General features: G+C 38.9%; 1 non-coding gene across 1 annotated transcript; it reads left to right on the top strand.

The window, feature by feature from the left end:
* Positions 1-10,674: 10,674 nt before the first annotated feature.
* On the top strand, positions 10,675-10,781 carry LOC141698821 (small nucleolar RNA R71). Its single transcript, XR_012565322.1, has one exon. It is a non-coding gene; the product is annotated as a small nucleolar RNA R71 (small nucleolar RNA).
* Positions 10,782-15,920: the final 5,139 nt, after the last annotated feature.

The following is a 15,920-nucleotide window of genomic DNA, read 5'->3' as shown; positions in this document are numbered from 1 at the left end:
CAGTCCAGACTCCGAGAGATGGGTGGTGGCCATGAAATTCGAGATGGAATTCATGTATTAAAATAAAGTATTGACTTTAGTTGATCCACTCGAATGGGTAAAACCTATAGGGTGCAAGTGGGGTTTCAAGAAGAAAACTGACATGGATGGTAAAGTACAGACCTATAAGGTGTGACTAGTAGCAAAAGGTTAAAAAACATAATGGTATAGACTATGATGAGACTTTTTCACCAGTTGTTATGGTCAAGTACATCAGAATTTTGCTAGAAATAGCTGCTTACTTTGACTATGAGATTTGGAAAATGGATGTCAAAACCGCTTTCTTATATGGGAACCTTGAAGAGGATGTATAAATGATACAACATGAGGGTTTTATCGATACAAAGTTTTCTAAGATGGTCTGTAAGTTGCTGCTATCTATTTATAGATTGAAGCAAGCCTCAACTAGATGGAATATTCATTTTGTTGAACAGTCAAAGAGTTTGGATTTATTCAAAATGAAGATGAACTATTTGTTTACAAGAAGGTTAGTGGGAGCCATGTGACATTCCTAGTATTATATGTAGAAGGCATACAACAAATAAGAAATGACATACCTTCTCTACAGGTTGTTAAGACTTGGTTGAGAAATAGTTTCTCGATGAAAGACTTAGGCGATACTACCTATATATTAGGGATAAAGATCTATAGAGATAAATTGAGAAGATTAATTGGCCTAAATCAAAGTACATACATTGAAAAAGTATTGCATCATTTTAGGATGCGGGAGGAAAAGAAATGATATGTTTCGATGTCTCACGGGAAAGTGATCTCAAAGGATAATTTTCCCTAGATCATTAGATGATAAGGGCCGTTGAGAAAGTTCCATATGCTTCAGCAACTGGATCTATAATATATGCAATGATATGTATTTCGTATGCTTTGAGCATGAGGAGAAGATACTAGTCTAATCTATGTGAGGGTCACCGGAAAATACTTAAAGAGAACTAAAGATTTATTTTTGATGTATGGAGAAGATAGGGAACTGGTTGTAAAGCATTACACTGGTGCTAGTTTCTGAACCTAATTTTTGGACAAACAAGGATGATTTTATGTCTAAGTTTGGTTTTGTGTTTTATCAAAATTTTAGTGATGTTAGCTGGAATAGTTCACAGCAAGAACATTGACAATTCTATAATGGAACCTGAATATATTGATGCTTTCGAAATAACCAAGGAGATTGTTTGGGCATGTGCTTAGGTGATATCACCTTATAATGAGATTAATGATAAAGGAGATATATATGTAAAGTGCATAATAATGATAATATTGCTGACCCACTGACTACGGCTTTATCACAACAAAAGGACAATGGTAATACTAGTTCCATGAGTATTAAATACATGGGCGATTGGCTCTAGTGCAAGTAGGAGATTGTTAGTGTTTGTGCCCTAGAGATAACACGATAATGTTTAAGTTTAAGATATTTATATTATTAACGTTATGTTCTATCGATTATTCCCTTTATAATTTATTATGTCTTAATATACTGGGATATAAATGTAAGATTAATAAATGTCCTTGAATATGATATAAACTCTATATCTCCAAGTACTTGACTTACAAATGAGATTATGAGAATAGCATCAAAATTTCTAAAGGTCCCTAGTCGACTATTATTATTAAGGGACAATAATAATGTATTAAGACTAGTGTGTCACTGTTAGGGCGAAAACACATGCTAATATCCAGACAAGTATACGCGTTCGCAAGTAATATAGAATACTTTCTAGTTCGTTCCCACAGAGACTCAGACTAATTATTGTTTAATTAAACTCACGCACCAATGTATGATTACTTCTCAATGTTAAGACACTAACACTTAGAATTGTTGACTAAACATTAACTACAATTAACTACTTAATTAATCACTTAATTAACACTTCAAATTAACAATATTAAAACACTCATGAGATCACAACTTCATTACTACTTCCTTCAATAGTTATTGTTATTACCTTTAGCATGTGACAGTGATGATATTAATCGAATAACACGAAACTGATAAAAGCCAACTTTCATTGTACTAATACCATTCTACTAAACATCCACAATTAAGATAGAAGTTGAATAGTCATCAATTATGTTGAGTTCCTATATGTCTACAGAAATTGACAACACAACGATTTAAGCACAAGTTATTCCTTTTGATTACACAGGGCAAATAAAACTGTTAGAGTTACCCACTAATCATGCACATCATACATGAACCTATGCTAGCATGGCAAGTTCTAAATCTCAAGATCCACCGTCGCTTCACAAGAGATTAACACCCTATCTTATATGTTCGCGACGCACATAAGACGAATACGCACAACCAATACTAGATATCATACAATCATCACACACTAAAGTATTAAACAATTAACTAAAGAATTCCATAGTAAATCCGTTGCGACCCCATGATCACGATTAGCCCATAATAGCACTCATCGTCATCATGGGTTCATATGAAATCATGATAAACAAACACAAGAAAATAATAACTAAACTAATTATATTAAATCAGAGTACGTCACAAGAGTAAATAGGTTCAAAGTAAGAAAACTAGCATCCAACATTACAACAAAACAAGAATCATAAGAAAATATGCTTCCTCTTCGTTGTTGTGTGCTAAAACGGTCTTCTTCCATATCTCCTTCGCTCCTTGCATAATACCACGATCCAACCTCGTGAAAACATCTCCAAATCTACTTATATAATAGTCCCATAAAACTCAGATTACATAGAAGTGGAAGCCAAACAGAAGTAGAAGTCCTAAAATAAATTGTCTTTTTCCCGACCCTGCGCGGCCGCTCAGCATAGCTGAGCGGGCGCTCAGCTTTCTGCGCGGCCGCTCAGCATTGCTGAGCGGGCGCTCAGGACCCTTCTGGAAAAATCCTGAGTTTGCTCCGTTTCTTCGCCGTAATCTGCCCATTTCTTTCCTCTCGCAATGGTGAACACATGCCAAGGCTTATTCTTGATGATTACTCATCCGAAATGCAACTAATACCCTGAAATGCATAAACACTAGAAAAACGCATCAAATACACAAAATACTTGATTTCAAGGCACCAATTTAAGACATTTTAAGATGTTCTAAGTGGTATAAAATGCCACTTATCACACCCCCAAACTTAAATCGATGCTTGTCCTCAAGCGTCACAGACTCAAAAATAAATAAAAACATGCATGAATGCAATCTATATGAAAATGCAGCGATCCCCCTTACTACGAACAAACCAACCAAATTGCAACAACTCAACAAATGCAATTAGGCGACTAAAGATCAATAAACTCATGCAAACGAACATACAGCCAGAAACATGGTGTGTGCAGATGCTTAACAGATATGCTTCGGAACTAGACCAATTATTATGACTCGACTATCCTCAAGGTAATCACATGATTTTACAAAGAATAAAAATTCTAGGCACAAAGTGACATACAACACTACAAGAATTCTGGAGTTTATTACGGAATCATGCTTTTTATTCACAACATAAATACTTATTTGACCGTGCAATGAGTGAGGTCCACAAAAGACTTATACAATGGTATCCATGTAGCGAGTGTTAGGTTAGCGGATCCCAGACTCTAAAAGCCTTAGGTCACTAGGCACAAAGTCCCCTAAGAACTTAATAACTCGAATACCAAAGAGCCCACTCGTGATCAATTATGCATAAACACCACAATTTTTTTCTTTTCTTTTTTTTTTATAAAATTTCTGTGCAAGTGCGTTTCGCTCCATCTTGCTCAACCCTAGACTACTCGCACAACATGCGAGCTGGCTACTAGCCATTTGACGCCTAGCCACAACTAGCAACAAATTCCATTTTTTTTACTCCATTTTTTTCTTTTTCATGCCTTTATCACTAAGAACCTATTATCGAATTCTAAGCATAATAAATAGATTAACCTCGAAAATAATCAAATTATAACAACAATCTAGCCCTTAAGCATTCTCTAAGACTTAGTGAAACTACAAGTGCTTCTAGCATGCATATCAACCTACACGACTCAATATCACTTTAATGCTATCACTACACTCGCATCAATATCACAATTCAGTTGATAAATCATCGCAAAAGGGATCATGGTAAATGCATGAGCTACATGACATGATAAACAAATAAAGCTATAAAAAAAACTATATGGTATAAATTATGCAACTATATGAACTAAACTATCACGAATATGCAGCTATATGACACACACAAAATATTCCTTAACTACCACCCCCAAACTTAAAATCTTCACTATCCCCAGTGAAGGTAGTAGAAAGGAACACAAGGTATACCTACTCAGAGTCATCATCATCACCCTTAGTGGGTGGAGTATCAGGCGGCGGGTATGCAGAGTCCTCACCAAAAACTGGCCACTGGATATCAGCTTCAAGGCCCGAAAAGAAGTCCCTAACGCAAGGGTGAGCTCCTGAGCAAACCTGCTCTGCGTCTCGTACATGGCATCCATCCGCCGTGAAAGCCTCCTATACTGGGTATCAGCCATCCCAGCACCCTCCTGAGCTCTCGAAGAACCAGCCTCATCACGCCTAGGCCTAGCCATAGTAGCACCTCGTGCTGGACGCCCTCTTGGAAGATGATAACCCAACCCATGCTCCTCGGGCTCACCACCGGTACACTCCTGCATCCCGTTCAGAGTCCTAGAATCAATCGGAGCTGCCGGCAACTGCAACTGCTCATGAGCCGGCCAGTTCACTCCTACTGCTCGGCACAGCTTCGTAACCGTGGATGCATAAGGGATGTTCATATGCTTAGCGCCCCTCAAAAACTTCAGAATTCCTTGGTAGATAAACTCACCAAGGTCCACATAGTACTCCTCATTAAGAATTCCCCACAACAACTGTGCTCTCTCAACTGTGACCTAGTGTGCATGCGAAGAAGGCAAAATATTAACATAAATAAATGCATTCCATGCACGGGCATACCTGTTCATAGCTATCGCCGGGAAGTGGCGATACTCATTAGTGCCGGTCTTGAAGGTCCAATCTGTGCCCAACCTACAGAGAGTCGCACAAATCAAATCCAAGTCAAAATCCTCAGCAGTCTTCTCATTCCAATTCTCCTTCTCGGGCTTCCTCTCTCGCTGCCCAATCACACGATGAATCGCCGCTGGGTGATAATCAACCGTCAGCCCTCGGACCACAGAAAACCCATTCTTTTCGGCCTTCACGTTCGCATAGAACTCGCGAACCATGCTCATCAGCACTGCTTCGGGCGACTCACAAAAAGCTATCCACCCCTTCTCTACAATCATGGATAGCAACTCACCATCCCTCCCCGATGGTAAAAACCCTCTCTCCTTCAGAATCGGCTTCCCTAAAAGCCTAGTGTACTCCTCCTCCGCAGCTCTGTCGGTCAACCGAGGCCTTGTAGCAGTACCCCTCGATGAATCAGCAGTAGGAACTGTGCTGCTGCTATCAATAGTTCGTGCTCTCTTGGGTGCCATTGAATCTTGAATAAAAGTGTTTAAGAACTGAGTTTTTGTGCTTGGGAGAGAGTTTAAGTATAGGAAGTTTGTGGGAGATATGTAGGATAGGTGTATGTATATATAGGGTGTGGAATAGGTTAAATTAGATTAGGGTTGGGGATTGAGGGATAAAATCATGGGGTAGTAGGAACAAATCGTGGGTTTATGGGCTAAAGTTGGGTTTTATTTTTTTATTTTCTGATTTTTTTTTTGGTTTTTTTCTGAACTAAAAAAAAATTCATTCAGCCGACCCCTGAGCGGTCGCTCAGCAAAGCTGAGCGGGCGCTCAGGGGGTCACTGGAAAAAATAAATTCCAGCCCCGTTTTTCTGATTTTTTTGTGTTTTTGGATAGGTTATTAACTTCTAACAATCATGGGTTGCCTCCCACACAGCGCTTCTTTTTCGTCATTAGCTTGACGTTACGTACCTTTCTCACGTAGTCAATAAAATGGCACTAACCACTTCTCGGTTTTCCATATCCCCATAGTAGTGCTTCAAATGCTGACCGTTAACCTTGAATGCATGGTCCGGATCATTCTCAAAAATTTCCACCGCTCCATGTGGAAACACAGTTTTGACAATAAAAGGTCCAGACCACCTCGTTTTCAACTTCCCAGGAAAAAGTCGGAGACGAGAGTTGAATAAGAGAACTTGTTGCCCCGGTACGAATAACTTAGGATGTAGCTTCCTATCGTGCCACCTCTTCACCTTTTCCTTATACATTTTGTTATTCTCGTACGCTTGAAGTCGAAATTCATCAAGTTCATTAAGTTGAAGCATTCTTTTCTTACCAGCTGCATCTAAATCCAGGTTCAACTTTTTCAACGCCCAGTAGGCCTTATGCTCAAGCTCCGCAGGTAAATGACATCCCTTACCGTACACCAACTGAAATGGGGACATACCAAGTGGAGTTTTGTATGCTGTTCTGTAAGTCCAAACAGCTTCATCGAGCTTTAAAGACCAATCCTTCCTTGACGGACAAACAACCTTCTCTAGAATGCGCTTGATTTCTCTGTTAGATACTTCCGCTTGACCATTTGTTTACGGATGATAGGCAGTAGCAACTCGATGATTCACATTATAACGCTTCATCATAGAAGTGAACTTACGGTTGCAGAAATGCGATCCTTCATCACTTATGATTACACGAGGTGTTCCAAACCTTGTGAAAATCTGCTTATGAAGAAAATTCAGCACTGCCTTTGCATCATTTGTCGGTAAAGCTTTGACTTCTACCCATTTTGAGACATAATCGACTGCCAACAAGATGTACTGATTATTGCAGGATGGGACAAAAGGCCCCATGAAATCGATTCCCCAAACATCAAAGACCTCGACTTCAAGCATCACATTTAACGGCATCTCATCCTTTCTCGCCAAATTTCCCACTCTTTGGCAACGATCACACCTTAAAACAAACTGATGAGCATCCTTAAACAAAGTAGGCCAGAAAAAACCTGCTTGCAGAATACGAGCTGCCGTCTTCTCACCACCATAGTGTCCACCATAAACCGTGGAGTGGCAGTCTCGTAATATCCCCTCCGTCTCACAGAACGGGATACATCTCCTGATGATCTGGTCAGCTCCCTGTCTAAACAAATATGGTTCATCCCACATATACCACTTCACCTCATGCGGAAACTTCTTCTTTTGAGCACATGTCAAATTAGGAGGCATTATATTGCTGACGAGATAGTTTACAATATCTGCAAACCATGGTTCTTCCTCCTGAACTGCAAACAACTGCTCATCCGAAAAAGATTCATTGATTAATGTCCTATCTTGTGAAGTAGAATCGGGATTCTCCAACCTAGAGAGATGGTCAGCTACTTGATTTTCAGTACCTTTTCGATCCTTGATCTCTAACTTAAATTCCTGAAGTAAGAGCACCCAACGAATGAGTCTCGGCTTCGAATCCTTCTTGGAAACCAGATAGCGAAAGGCCGCATGATCAGTGAATACTGTTACTTTAGTACCAAGCAGATAAGATCGAAATTTCTCGAAACCAAAGACTATAGCCAAGAGCTCCTTCTCCGTAGTGGTGTAGTTCATTTGGGCCCCATTTAAGGTCTTACTCGCATAGTAGACCACATGAAAGAGATTATTCTTGCGCTGTCCCAGAACTGCACCTACCGCATAATCACTCGCATCACACATTATCTCAAACGGCTCTGTCCAATCTGGTGCTGTAATAACTGGTGCAGTGATCAAACTCTTCTTGAGTGTCTCGAATGCCGCCAAACATTCATTATCAAATTTGAAAGGCACATCTTTCTCAAGCAAATTGCACAACGGCTTAGATATCTTCGAAAAGTCCTTGATGAATCGCCGATAAAAACCCGCATGACCAAGAAAACTATGGATTCCTTTCACAGAAATAGGTGGTGGAAGATTTTCAATGACTCCCACCTTGGCCTTGTCCACCTCTAGACCCTTTCTAGAGACCTTATGCCCAAGAATAATGCCTTTATGCACCATAAAATGACATTTCTCCCAATTGAGCACCAAATTAGGTTCCACACACCTTTTGAGTACGGCGCGAAGATTATTCAAACATTCATCATACGAATGTCCAAAGATGGAGAAGTCGTCCATGAACACCTCGATATTATTTCCAATCATGTCAGAGAATATAGCCATCATACATCTCTGAAAAGTGGCCGGGGTGCCACATAACCCAAACAAAACTCTGCGAAAAGCAAACGTGCCAAATGGACAAGTGAAGGTAGTCTTTTCCTCATCCTCTGGTGCAATACAAATCTGATTATACCCTGAATAGCCATCCAGAAGACAAAAATACTCATGACCAGCCAACCTGTCAAGCATCTGATCAATGAACAGAAGAGGGAAGTGATCCTTTCTCGTGGCTTTGTTCAACTTTCGATAATCCATGCATACTCTCCATCCTGTAACTGTTCGAGTGGGGATGAGCTCATTCTTCTCATTTGCTACCACAGTGATACCTCATTTCTTAGTTACACATTGTATGGGGCTCACCCAAGAACTGTCAGAAATAGGATAAATGATGCCTGCATCCAGCCATTTCAGAATTTCTTTCTTCACCACCTCCTTCATGATAGGATTCAGTCTGCGCTGCTGTTTAACAGTCGGCTTACTACCTTCCTCTAGCAGAATTTTATGCATACAATATAAAGGACTTATACCCTTGATGTCTGCTATGGTCCATCCAATAGCCGATTTGAATTCTCTCAAAATCCTTAAGAGCTTGTCTTCCTCACTACCTGAAAGGTCAGATGCAATAATAACAGGTAAAGTAGATGCATCACCTAAAAAAGCATACCTCAAGTGTTCAGGTAATGGCTTGAGCTCAAAGGTAGGTGCTTCCTTTATTGATGGTTTAAGCTTTCCTTCAGCATTCTTGAGGTCAGAAGCACCCAGAGATTCAAACGGCATGTCCAGCTTTTGCTTCCAGGGAGAAGCGTTCAGATATTGTAATTTCTTGTTTCCATCTTCATCATCACTGTCAAAATCCCCCACTAAGGCCTTTTCTAATGCATCAGACATTAGCATGCGATCGAGTTCCGAAGTAACCGCATAATCAATCACATCCACTTTTAAGCACTCCTCATCTTCAGTAGGGAATTTCATTGCCTTGAATACGTTGAAGGTCACATCTTGATCTTGTACCCGCATAGTAAGTTCACCTTTCTGCACATCTATCAAGGTACGGCCAGTAGCTAAGAAAGGTCTTCTCAAGATTATGGGAATCTTCTTATCTTCCTCAAAATCCAGAATAACAAAATCTGCAGGAAAAAAGAGCTTATCCACCTTGACTAGCACATCCTCCACTATGCCCCTTGGGTAAGTAATAGAACAATCAGCCAATTGTAGAGACATGTATGTGAGCTTTGGATCAGGCAATTCCAACTTTTTAAAGATCGACAACGGCATCAGATTGATGCTTGCTCCCAAGTCATAAAGGCACTTGTCAAAAGTCAACTTGCCAATGGTGCAAGGAATGGTGAAGCTACCTGGATCTTTCAGTTTTGGAGGTAACTTTTGTTGCAGAACAGCGCTGCATTCTTCCGTGAGAGCAACGGTCTCAAGGTCATCCAGTTTCACCTTCCTTGAAAGAATGCTCTTCATAAACTTCGCATAACTAGGCATTTGCTCCAGAGCCTCAGCGAAAGGTATATTGATGTGAAGTTTCTTGAACACCTCCAGAAACTTACCGAACTGTCTATCCAGCTTTTGTTGCTGCAATCTCTTAGGAAAAGGTGGTGGAGGATAGAGCTGTTTCTCCCCTGTATTACCCTCAGGCAGAGTGTGTTCAACAGTAGTCTTCCTTGGTTCCGCCGCTTTCTCCTTTTGCTTAGCTTCTTCATCTCTAATTTCAGCTTCTCCTTTTCTTGCCTTTTTAGCATCAGCAACTCTTCCAGACCTTAAGGTAATAGCCTTGACTTTCTCTTTAGCTTCCTTCCTGCCTGGTACTTCCGTGTCACTGGGAAGAGTGCCAGGTTGACGATTGAGCACTGCATTGGCTAATTGACCGATTTGATTTTCCAAGGTCTTGATAGAAACCGCCTGACTCTTGCATAACAGCTTCAGTTCCTCAAAATCAGCACTAGTAGGTGCAGCTGCACTTCCTTGTTGAGGATATGATTGCCTTTGAGCATACTACTGTGGTTGCTGGAATCCAGGTGGATTAAACTGTTTACTCACATCTTGCTGATATGGTGGCTGAATAGCATTCTGATTATTCCCCCAGCTGAAATTTGGATGATTTCTGTTATTAGGATGATAGGTAGCTAGCACAGGCTGCTGTTGTCGCTGATAATTATTCACATACTGAACAGATTCGTTGACAAGAGAACACTGATCTGTAGCATGAGAACCTGCACAAAGCTCACAAACCATAGCTATTTGATTAACTCCATATGTAGCCAAAGAATCAACCTTCATTGAAGCGCCTGAAGCTGCGCTGCAATAGCGGTGGCTGCATCGACTTCCAGAATACCTGCTACCTAACCAGGCATCATCCTCTGAGTTGGGTTTTGATGCTCATTTGCAGCCATAGTCTCGATAAGATTATAAGCCTCAGTATAGCTTTTAGCCCATAAGGCGCCTCCAGCTGCTGCATCGAGCATGGGCCGAGATTGGGCCCCTAAACCATTATAGAAACCAGTGATCACCATCCAATCATGCATTCCATGATGTGGACACTTTCTCAACATTTCCTTGTAGCGTTCCCAAGCTTCGCACATAGATTCTGTAGGTTGCTGCACAAACTGAGTAAGAGCACTCCTCATAGCAGCAGTCTTTGCCATCGGATAAAACTTCACTAGAAACTTTTGCGCAAGATCTTGCCACGTAGTGATGGACCCAGCTGGTTCAGAATGTAACCAGTCCTTAGCTTTGTCCCTCAGTGAGAATGGGAAAAGCCTCAGCTTGATAGCCTCATCAGTCACGCCATTATACTTAAAAGTGCTGCAGATCTCGACAAAATTCCTTATGTGCATATTGGGGTCTTCAGTCGCAGCTCTTCCAAAAGAAACAGAATTCTGTACCATCTGGATAGTGCCCGGCTTGATTTCAAAGGTGTTAGCTTGAATAGCCGGATGAAGAATGCTTGACTGAATGTCATCAATTTTTGGCCGAGAAAAATCCATAAGAGCTGGATCAGCTTGAACAATACGATCACCCATGTTTACTGGTTCTTTCCGCTCAGTTCCTGAATCCGAATCTTCAAAATCTAACTTCTCCGGAATATCGAACTTCGTCTGTCTCCTCAGCTGTATCTAAAGTCCTCTTGCGAGTACGAGAACGAGTTTGCATAAACGCTCGCTAAAGTACCTGAAACACAACCGGAAACAATAAGTAACTACTACGTCCTAATCACTGAGTCCTAATGAACAATGATGGTAAGTAGATAAACTAAACAAATACGCCGAGTCCCCGGCAGCGGCGCCAAAAACTTGTTAGGGCGAAAACACACGCTAATATCCACGCAAGTATACGCGTTCGCAAGTAATATAGAATACTTTCTAGTTCGTTCCCACAGAGACTCAGACTAATTATTGTTTAATTAAACTCACGCACCAATGTATGATTACTTCTCAATGTTAAGACACTAACACTTAGAATTGTTGACTAAACATTAACTACAATTAACTACATAATTAATCACTTAATTAACACTTCAAATTAACAATATTAAAACACACATGAGATCACAACTTCATTACTACTTCCTTCAATAGTTATTGTTATTACCTTTAGCATGTGACAGTGATGATATTAATCGAATAACATGAAACTGATAAAAGCCAACTTTCATTGTACTAATACCATTCTACCAAACATCCACAATTAAGATAGAAGTTGAATAGTCATCAATTATGTTGAGTTCCTATATATCTACAAAAATTGACAACACAACGATTTAAGCACAAGTTATTCCTTTTGATTACACAGGGAAAATAAAACTGTTAGAGTTACCCACTAATCATGCACATCATACATGAACCTATGCTAGCATGGCAAGTTCTAAATCTCAAGATCCACCGTCGCTTTACAAGAGATTAACACCCTATCTTATATATTCGCGACGCACATAAGACGAATACGCACAACCAATACTAGATATCATACAATCATCACACACTAAAGTATTAAAAAATTAACTAAAGAATTCCATAGTAAATCCGTTGCGACCCCATGATCACGATTAGCCCATAATAGCACTTATCGTCATCATGGGTTCATATGAAATCATGATAAACAAACACAAGAAAATAATAACTAAACTAATTATATTAAATCAGAGTACGTCACAAGAGTAAATAGGTTCAAAGTAAGAAAACTAGCATCCAACGTTACAATGAAACAAGAATCACAAGAAAATATGCTTCCTCTTCGTTGCTGTGTGCTAAAACGGTCTTCTTCCTTATCTCCTTCGCTCCTTGCGTAATACCACGATCCAACCTCGTGAAAACGTCTCCAAATCTACTTATATAATAGTCCCATAAAACTCGGATTACATAGAAGTGGAAGCCAAACAGAAGTAGAAGTCCTAAAATAAATTGTCTTTTTTCCCGACCCTGCGCGGCCGCTCAGCATAGCTGAGCGGGCGCTCAGCTTTCTGCGCGGCCGCTCAGCATTGCTGAGCGGGCGCTCAGGACCCTTCTGGAAAAATCCTGAGTTTGCTCCGTTTCTTCACCGTAATCTGCACATTTCTTTCCTCTCGCAATGGTGAACACATGCCAAGGCTTATTCTTGATGATTACTCCTCCGAAATGCAACTAATACCCTGAAATGCATAAACACTAGAAAAACGCATCAAATACACAAAATACTTGATTTCAAGGCACCAATTTAAGCCATTTTAAGATGTCTAAGTGGTATAAAATGCCACTTATCAGTCACATCTCATTGATCATAGGTATAGTGATACTAAAGTCAAAAACACAGGCAGATGTAAATGTACATGGTGCTGGATAGACCCAATGTGAGATTCTACATGTATGTTGTGTCATAAGTAATTCTCACTGTGATAATGCTATAATGGTCCTTAGACTTGAAATTATTATATTTTTATATGAGAATTAATGCACTTTGTTTACATTAAAAGTTACCTTTGACCGGGTAATGATAAAAGTGTATTTCGGGTATATTATAAATCATATGAGAAATATGAATGATATAGAAATAATTTAACCCTCCTATTTCAGGAGTGATATTATTGGCCTCTTGTATGAGCTAGACTATGAAATGCGTGGCCATGCTCAAATGTTGATTTGATATGATAGTCTACTCATTGAGCAAGGAAACTTGGATTAAACTATGATGAGGATGATACATTACATGCCTCTAGTTTAATCTATAATATTTGGTTAAAGGGATTATATTACATTGTACATTATCACAAAAAGTTTATTCGAATCACCGATTTAATTATTATTACTAGGGTAGCAATGATATATCACCAGATGCCTCTCATTATTTATAATTTTAATATGAGATGTAAAATTATTGTCAACGTAATAATAACCTACAGGGTCACACACAAAGAGTGCTTGAAGGATAAATAATTTAAATTATAAATTTAAATTATGTAAGTAATTTGTTTTATTTATGATATAATTAAGTATGGCTTAATTAATTAAATAAATAAAATAGGGAAATTACTTAAACTAATTCTCAAATAAGTTATTAATAAATTAAGTGTGACTTAATTAAATAATAAATTGGGATTTCAGATAAGTATTAATTATAATTAGATTATAATTAGAAAACTTATTCTTTTCTATATATAAATTCTTTGAGGGCTGAGTTACAAAATGATACATGGTTTACAAATTCCTAATCGTTGAAGGAGAAAGACGAAGAGTGGTAGAGATGGAGTTTTCAGGTGCTTGTACACATCAATCCTTCAAGAAAAGCATTCGTGTGGATACCGTAGAGCGTAGATTGCGAGAGCAGGATACGTGGTGATTCAACAAGGTTTGGAACTCCATTATTCCTCCTTTAATGAACTCTTAAAGCTTCTTTAAGGTAAAGATTCTTACTACGAATTAAATATGTAATGTTGTATGGATGCTGCGTAGGGTTTCTATTTTATTTTGGTTTTAATTTAATTTTATATTGTTTCTGTTGCATTTATATGCTCGAAACCCTTCATATTGATGACAGAATCGAGAAGGGTTTTGGCTCAACTGCTACTCGGGATCAATCTGTGAATCATTTCACTCAGTTTAAGCCAATCACAATGGATGAAATGCAGCTAGGAAAAGGAGATAAGGGTGAACCCTCAACAAAGAATGTGTTCAAAAACTTTTTGGTGTTGAAGCCTAAACAAGCAAGTGTCACAATATGAACAAAACACCCAATGTTGGTTGATTATTCTCCTCCTAGGCCAGATGAAGATAAACTGATGGGTGCATCAATTGAAAGCTTCAAGATCACCAAAGATGCCATGTTAAGACCAAGAATTGCAAGAATCTACAGATATGGCAAGATGATTTGTGTGATGAATGGGCACCCTCAGTTTGGGAAAGCTAAAGAAGAAGAAAACATAAGACTTGAAGCTCATATAAGTAGGAAGAAGCAGGCCATTAAAGGAGTAAAAAGAAAACGGGAAATGCCTCATAAATCAACTGAAAGTCTGAAACTAACAAGACTTTAGCTTATGAACCAAAGAAGAAAGAAGCAAAACCAGAGTGGGTAAAGGGGAATAGGAAGAAAGCTAACTCAAAAAGGCCAGCTAGTACTACTGAAAATGAAACTGAGCCAATTCAGTCAACTATGCCCACTGAGGAGCCTGTTAAATTCAAGGTTCATCCAAGCACCAACTTTAATGGAGAGCTTATTTTACCTAAGGATGAACCCATAGATTGGGATGGTTTTCCTTTACCTGAACTCAATCTACCATTTCCCACCAAAAAAAGAAATCTAAGGAAGAAAAGTATAAGAGTAAAGTCAAACCCACCTCAGCTCAAAGTGGTTTATAAGCCTAAGACCAAAGTCAACAAAGATGGTCAACTATTCATCTATGACATCAAATAATTTTCAAATATCAATCTTTTCTTGGACAAGATGGATGAAGTTAGGGGGAATTGTTGCTTACAACAAGCTTCTAGAAAGATTGGTGTTTAAATACAAGGGAGGCAAGGAGATCACTTGGCATTTACACATAATTCTCTATGAAGGCTACAATATCCTAGTGAAGGTGTTCTCTGCAATGAGAAAGCATTTAGGCTTCACCAAAGTTGCCAATTCAGAAGTACTTAGCGAGATCATCCAAATCAGACAAAGCTGGAGAGATCCAAATACAATGACTAGAGTTTTAACTATCTCGTACAATGGTGATACATTGCATTTGAGACCTTATTGGATGATGGAGTTCAAAGATGGAAAGGGTGTCAGAAGATTTTTCATACTTGAAGACCAGCTACAAATATCAACCAATGATATAGTCAAAGAAATGCAAGAGATGCCGGATCTCAATAATGATAATGAAGCTGAATTCTTTAGACAACTCAAACACCAAATTGAGGAAAATGAAAAAAGGCTGGGAAATAGGACTAGGGATCAAGGAAAAAGAAATAATCAGCTCAGACTAGAGGAGCACCTTAAAATGACATGTAACTAAACTCAACTTCCTTTGTTCAAATTTTATTTGAAGTATTTTTGTAATTTTTTTACTGCTTACAGTCTTAGTTTTATTAGAGTGTTCTGTAATCATAAAGTTAACCTGAATTGATGCCTATAATTCTATTAGACATAAATTGGGGGAGATTGTTAGGAATATATTGTAGGCTTGATGATAAATTAAGAAAACACTCTAAGTAGATAAGTTCAATGATTTTGTAACCATCAATTGATGGAGTAGCTTGCATTAAACAAGTTTGTAGCATATTTCTGGATACAATAAAAAGCTTAGTAGTTTAAAA

Source organism: Apium graveolens, chromosome 11 (genome assembly GCF_009905375.1).
Source record: "Apium graveolens cultivar Ventura chromosome 11, ASM990537v1, whole genome shotgun sequence".
NCBI lineage: Eukaryota > Viridiplantae > Streptophyta > Magnoliopsida > Apiales > Apiaceae > Apium > Apium graveolens.
The sequence above is the reverse complement of the archived record's forward strand: the minus strand, read 5'-3'. Positions and strand labels throughout refer to the sequence as shown.